The sequence below is a fragment of the Kogia breviceps genome, chromosome 17 (genome assembly GCF_026419965.1).
Source record: "Kogia breviceps isolate mKogBre1 chromosome 17, mKogBre1 haplotype 1, whole genome shotgun sequence".
NCBI lineage: Eukaryota > Metazoa > Chordata > Mammalia > Artiodactyla > Physeteridae > Kogia > Kogia breviceps.
Window position 1 is genome coordinate 73,527,255 of NC_081326.1, and position 6,000 is coordinate 73,533,254.

At 51.6% G+C, this 6,000-nt stretch overlaps 1 protein-coding gene across 2 annotated transcripts in view; it reads right to left on the reverse strand.

Moving 5' to 3' along the window:
- The window catches only part of FAM135B (family with sequence similarity 135 member B), a 273,666-nt gene extending 267,920 nt beyond the window's left edge, over positions 1-5,746 (reverse strand). The window contains exon 1 of one of the 2 annotated variants that reach the window (XM_067017174.1): positions 5,558-5,746. The gene's annotated coding sequence lies outside the window, so the exon portion shown is untranslated. Of the gene's footprint in view, positions 1-5,122 lie in introns of both variants that reach the window. The other variant, XM_067017173.1, reaches the window with a different exon arrangement.
- Positions 5,747-6,000: the final 254 nt, after the last annotated feature.

Genomic DNA, 6,000 nt, shown 5'->3' on the forward strand with positions numbered 1-6,000 from the left:
ATCATGTCTGATTTTAGTTTTACCAAGATCTCTCTAGCTGCCCTGCGCCAAGAAGCAGAGATGAGGCAGGGGTGTTCATTCAGAGCCTAGTGTGCTAGTTCAGGTAGATGAAGGTGCTGAAGCCAGAGTGAGTGTGGTCAAGCTGGAGAGAAACCCCTGAGTGTCACCCATGACCCCTCCCTCCTCTTAACCTACATCCACAGTCAAAAATCCCTAGAGTGTTCCGCTGATATTCTTCTGATAAAGGATGCAGTTTGTTCATGTATCTGACACTTCTCCATCTCTCCCACCTTAGGATTCCTTCTGTTACTATTCCTGTCCATCACTTCCCTTCATCTCAACTCTCCTTCTTGAATTCAAAACTCCTATCTGAAAAGTCTCCTGAGAGGCCATCATATTTAGCGCTTGATCTATCTTCTCAAATCCAACCTCTATTCTGAAGCGAGGCACAGTGTTCCGTCCAGCTCTAAACCTTTCCGTGGTTCCCAAGACCTTCAGGTTAGAGGACAAGCTACTTAGTCTGCCTCAAAAGACTCTCAAAGATGTGGCCCCTATTTATCTCCCCAGCCTCAAGAGACGCCACTTCACTTTTTGTGCTCCAGCCCTGCCCATTCATGTCCCTTCTCTGTTCCCTCCTGAGTCCAGGCCTTTGGCATGTTACTTCCTCCTGCCGAGTGCCCTCCCCTCCACTTGGAAAGTCCTGCAGATTTCTTTTAGGCCCTCTCTCTTTTCTGTGAAGCCTTCCTCGACAGCCCCTCCTAGGAAATGTATCGAAGGTCTCTTCTCTGCTCTCCAGAACCCTGCCTTGCCTGATTCATTCTTCTGTTTCCATGCCCGATCCCTCTACTACGGGGGGGGTGGGGGGGGCAGGTCTTTGCCTTGTTCACAGTTGAATCCCCTGCCCTGGTGTGATGAGTGACACACGGCAGGCCACCGATTCAGATCTCCAGTCCTGGGCACACACAGTGCTTCTCCATTCCACACCAGAGGTGCACGGCCACGGAAAAGAGCTCCGGTCCACAGAGCTAATTTCCTCTGTGATGCTTAAACCTCCCTCAGGAATTGCTCCTGAGATCAGTGCAGCCATCTAGAAATGATTCACGTTTGAGCGGAGACATTTGACGTTGCTGAGCACGCAGAGTCTGGGAAGCTCAGCGAATACGAGAGATAGCCGTGGGTCCCCTCCAGCTCTCGCATGGAAGACAGGGTTTCTTCCATACAGTTTCTTGTATTTTGAATGAAAGAGATCTTCCCGGATGGACAGAGCAGCAGAACATCTTGCCTGAGGTCAGATAAGAAGTGGGGTGAGACAAGGAGAGACGGCAGGGTGTACTCAACACCTGCCTAAGTGGCAGAGTCATCTTGGGGACACTAGCCTTCTAGACTGGGGACAATTCTAAAAGAGGAGAAATATGGTGCGAAGGGAATGGGTATACAGTGCATTGAAATGTAACGTTTAGACAATGATGATGAGTTTTGACCAAAAGGACAACCTGTAAGGCCACAGAGGTGACCTTGGTGAGGAGAAACGTTAATTAGCAGGTGGAAGCACTGAAAACAGAGAGAGATGGGGCCACTGAAATCACCCAGACAGTCTGTGGATGAAGAAACTGATATCCATAAAGGTGAGGAGGCCAGGCCAACAGTCCTGTGCGCGGTTAGGTTCAGAGTTGGAGTGAGGACTGAGCCCCAGAATCTAAACCTTGAGCTTATTCTACTTTTTCCCGGTATCTCACATGGAAAGAGGGCTCTCGGAAACTACCACTATCTTCTTATCAGTAATTTCTCTTTCTCTCTCTTTCTCTCTCTCTCTCTCTTCCTCCCTCCTTCCCTCCCCCTCCCTCCCTTCCTCAAAAAGGTAAGTGAAATAGAGGGATAAAGAGAGACAACGCATTTGGGGACATTTCCCCCAAAAGTTGGAAACTTCTATTACGGGCAATTATATCTGTCATTTGGAAATGACAGATATAATGTATTATGTGTTGGGCATGACACTTTCCTTAACATATGTCTTCCCAACTCATCTTGAAAGGCTGCTGTCATTATAGTGGTACGCAAAGAAGGCAAATGGCTGAGGGGGCCAAATGATGCACCGAAGGACACACAGAGCTCGTAAGTGCAGGGGCCAGTACTACCAGCGCATCTTGTCTGATGCCGTGTAATTAGACGTAGAGATTTTGCTCATTTTCCAGGACAAAGAAAAAATTGAAAGCAATAATGTACTGGGTAGGGTAATTTACAGTTTATGAATTGCTTTGACTGCACAGCTTTCCATTCACTCCACGCACTTGGCATCTCTGTGAGATGGGCTCACCATCCACATTTAACAAATAAGAACATGGAGGCACAGAAAGACCAAGTTCCTAGTCCTAGGTCCTCTCAGAACCGGGATTTCTCAATCCAGTCTATGTGCTTTTCCACTACACTGGAGCTGAAATCAAGGGACAAAATGGAAGGGAGAGAAATACATTCTTAGTTTCAAATACTCCATCAGATGTTTCCAGCAAATGTTATATGAAGGCCATTCAACACCAGATTACCATTATTCTAAAGTACCCACTTGAAAAAAAATGAGCAGTTTTAAGGCAAAATATGTGGTTTTGTTCTCCTCTCTGCTTCAGTGGGTTGACCCTAAATAACGCACAACCACCCAGCAAGCATCCTGCAGGCTTTCTGCACAGGCTGAGATGGGGGAAGGCAGCTCGGCCAGGCTGTGTGCGGGCCTCTTCCAGTGCCGGTGGTTACGCTGAAGGTAAGGCTTGGGCACACGTTCGACAACCACCCATCATGGCAATCACTATGCCGGGTGCAGGGGCCACAATCACGGTAGAATAAAACCAAGTTCCTGCCCTCAGGAAGCATGAAATCTAGAGAGGGCGCAGCACGTATGCGAGCGACGACAACATGACCCAGCACAAACTGTCATGGAGCAGGTCCAAAGTGCTGTGGGAGTACAGGGGAGAGCCCAGGAAGGCTTCCCGTAGGAAGGGGCATTTGAATTGGGTCAGGAAGGAAAGAAGGAAGTGAGAAATGAAATGGTCATTCTAGGCAGAGGCCAGCATGAGCAATATCAGGGGTAGAAAAGAGCAGGGAACAGTACAAGACAGTCCAGCCATTCCATCACGCGGTAAGCCTTCGGTCAAACTGGGCAAAAATTTGGTAAACATCTGGAATTACAGAGCACAGTTGGATGAAGGTGAATTTTGCCCCAAGGAGCTCACACTGTGCCTGATGTATCCATTGAACCAACATTTAAATGAGTCCCCTCTATGTGAAAACCCCTTTTTACGCCTTAAAACACTTAGTCCAGCTCCACGGTGAGCAGACCTCAGTGTTCCCAAACTAGGTAAGTACCGCCTTTGATGTCAAAGCCCTTGACCTTCAACATCTGTAAGCAAGGATAACATGCTGTGTTTCCTCCGATAAAGCCCTCTTTGTATTTCCCCGAGTGTATCTTGGACCAGACTACAGCATTTTAGCTATGAGTCACTGACCAATATTTCTACTCCCTTTTCATAGCTGATGCCCATTGAATGATTTGCTGATCTGAGGAAGGGGTTTTCTTTAGAAAATGATGATAATTCCTTTTATTTGCACTAGACATTAGGTTTTGAAAAGTCCCTTCCCATCCATCCTCCCCCATCGTGCCCTGGCAAGCTGCAAGAACTGTTAGCATCCCATTCTACAGATGAGAGAAGGGAGTCTCAGTGAGGTGGGGGAACTCAAGGTCACACAACAAGTGTATGAAGGAATCAGAGCTCACATCCATGTTTGACTCCCAAATCATGTCCTCCTTTCTCTACCCCTTACCATCTGCCTGGAATACAATAATATCATCCTCATTACGACACAAATCCCAAATGAAATGCTGGTCAAATCACATCCCCTCAGGCAACACAACTACAGCATAAATTTAAAACTCAATTAAAGAACATGGTCTCTTAACTAGGACTTATCACTGTCCCCTGAGGCCAGAGTATAAAGAGAGAGCCTATAAAAGTCAAAGGCTGTCCATCTCGGATATTACCCAGAGACCCACTTACCCATATGCAAGAGACTTTAGACCCAAATTATTCACCTAACTTTATCTCCCTCCTGTACAGTCTTCTGGAGCCCTGGCCCCTGCCGAGCTGGGTTTGGAATCATGCCCAAACCTTTGCCCCCCTCTCTGGCCTGTAGACGAGGTTAACAGTCCATCACTCTGTGGGAACAGCACTGGTGCCTCTCAGCTCTGAGACATCCCTTAATATCAGGAACCTCAGAACCTGATGGAAAAACAATGCCTCCCTAGTTCAAAAAGAGAACTGAAGCTGAATTCTCTGGCTGTTTGAAAGTGGGATAGTTTGCCAATGGCTGGCATCCCCTTTGGCCAAGGGGACAAAGAGTGTTGTTATAATCCATGAAAGTTTTGTTTTGCTGACAATAGTTGGGAGGTGGCTAGAAGTGAGTTAAGGAAATAAAGAGGGGGGATTTTTGGCTCTTAGTTTATAATTTTATGTCTATTCTCACTCCACCCCTTATAGCCAAAGGCAAGAATGTGATAAACTTGAGGGATACCCCCGGGTCCAAAAATGGTGATAGTTAACTACTCCCCTTGTCTAAATATCCCTTCCAGTTGCTGGGTTTAAAGCTGACTTCACAAAGCAAGACACGTTGTGTGCTCTGGTCCCTTTCCATGTCAAATGTCCCCCACCCTTGTCCCCAGCCAAGCCACAGGGTCAGCCTGGACCACAGAGAATCGCTACCACTGCCCCATTTCACCCCAAATGGTCTTCTCCCCAGCCTGTGTTGGGTCAAGGGCTCAGAGAACCTGCCTGCAGAAGGGTCTGGATGTGCCCTCTCAGCCTCCATCTGGGACTTCTGCAGGGACCCAGAATTAACCCAGTGTCTCCCCACCAATCACACCGGATTTCCCTTCTTGTCCTCTCAAGACGTGCCCAGATGTGCCTTGAGACTAGAGGACACAGAGATTGGGGGAGACAGAAGGAGATAAACCACATTTCGCGGCAGAATCCCTGTTAAGTAATAGAAAGCCATCCAACTAGCAGCCACGCTTCCAGAAACGTCACTGCCACAGAGGAGAGAGTTTTGCAGCTGCCGACCCCGGAGTGCTCTCACCTACCTGTCTCCCAGTGCAGAGCTCCCCTCTCTCTCCTCCTGGGCCACTGCTCCTGGGTCCCTCACTCTGCTCTTTTTTGCCTTCTCCAGCCGCCAACACTTGCAGCGGCAGTGGGCGGACCGCGGAGTCCGGGCACCTGCGAGCTGGGTCTCGGGTCCCCGCAGCAAGGCTGCCTGGAGGAGGAGCGAGAGAATGCTGCCCGCGCCGCCGCCGCCGCCGCCGCCGCCGCCGCCGCCGCCGCGGTGGTGCTGATGAGGTTGCTATGGTTATGGAACTCCGCAGCTGCCCCCTCTCGGTGCAACAGCTGCCCGGCCGCGGCCTCCTCTGGGCAGCCCCAGTGAAGCGGGCCGGGTGGCAAGGCTGTCAACACGGTGAAAGGGACTCACCGCCAGCCCCGAAAAAGGGAAAAGACCGAGTGCCTGCGCCCGCGCCTCTCACCTCCGCGCCCTTGCTCCTCTCCTTCCCTCGCCGGGACGCGGCCAGACCCCGGCGCACGGCGCACGGCGCGCAGCGCGCCCTCGCGGCCTGGAGAGCCCTTCCTGCCGCCGCCGGCTGGCCCGGCTCTCCGCAGCCCTGCGCAGCGCCCTGAGGCTGCGCGTCCGGCTGGGAGGCGCGGCGCCCGCTTCCCCAGCCTCAGCCCTCCCCGCGGCGAGTCGGCGACGGGAGCCCGGGGGCCGGGCAGCCTGCCCGGGAGCCAAACCCCGCCCGCTCGCCCGCTCGCCCGCCCGCCCGGCCTGCGGGGGCGCAAGCAGCCCGACCCGACGCCCACCGGCCGTCGCCAGCCAGTCCCGGCCGCGAGCATGCTCAGTCTCCGCGTCGGAGGTGCCCTTCCGAATTGGAAGACGGGGAGGCAGGAGAAATAAAAAGGTCCCCTCCAGACC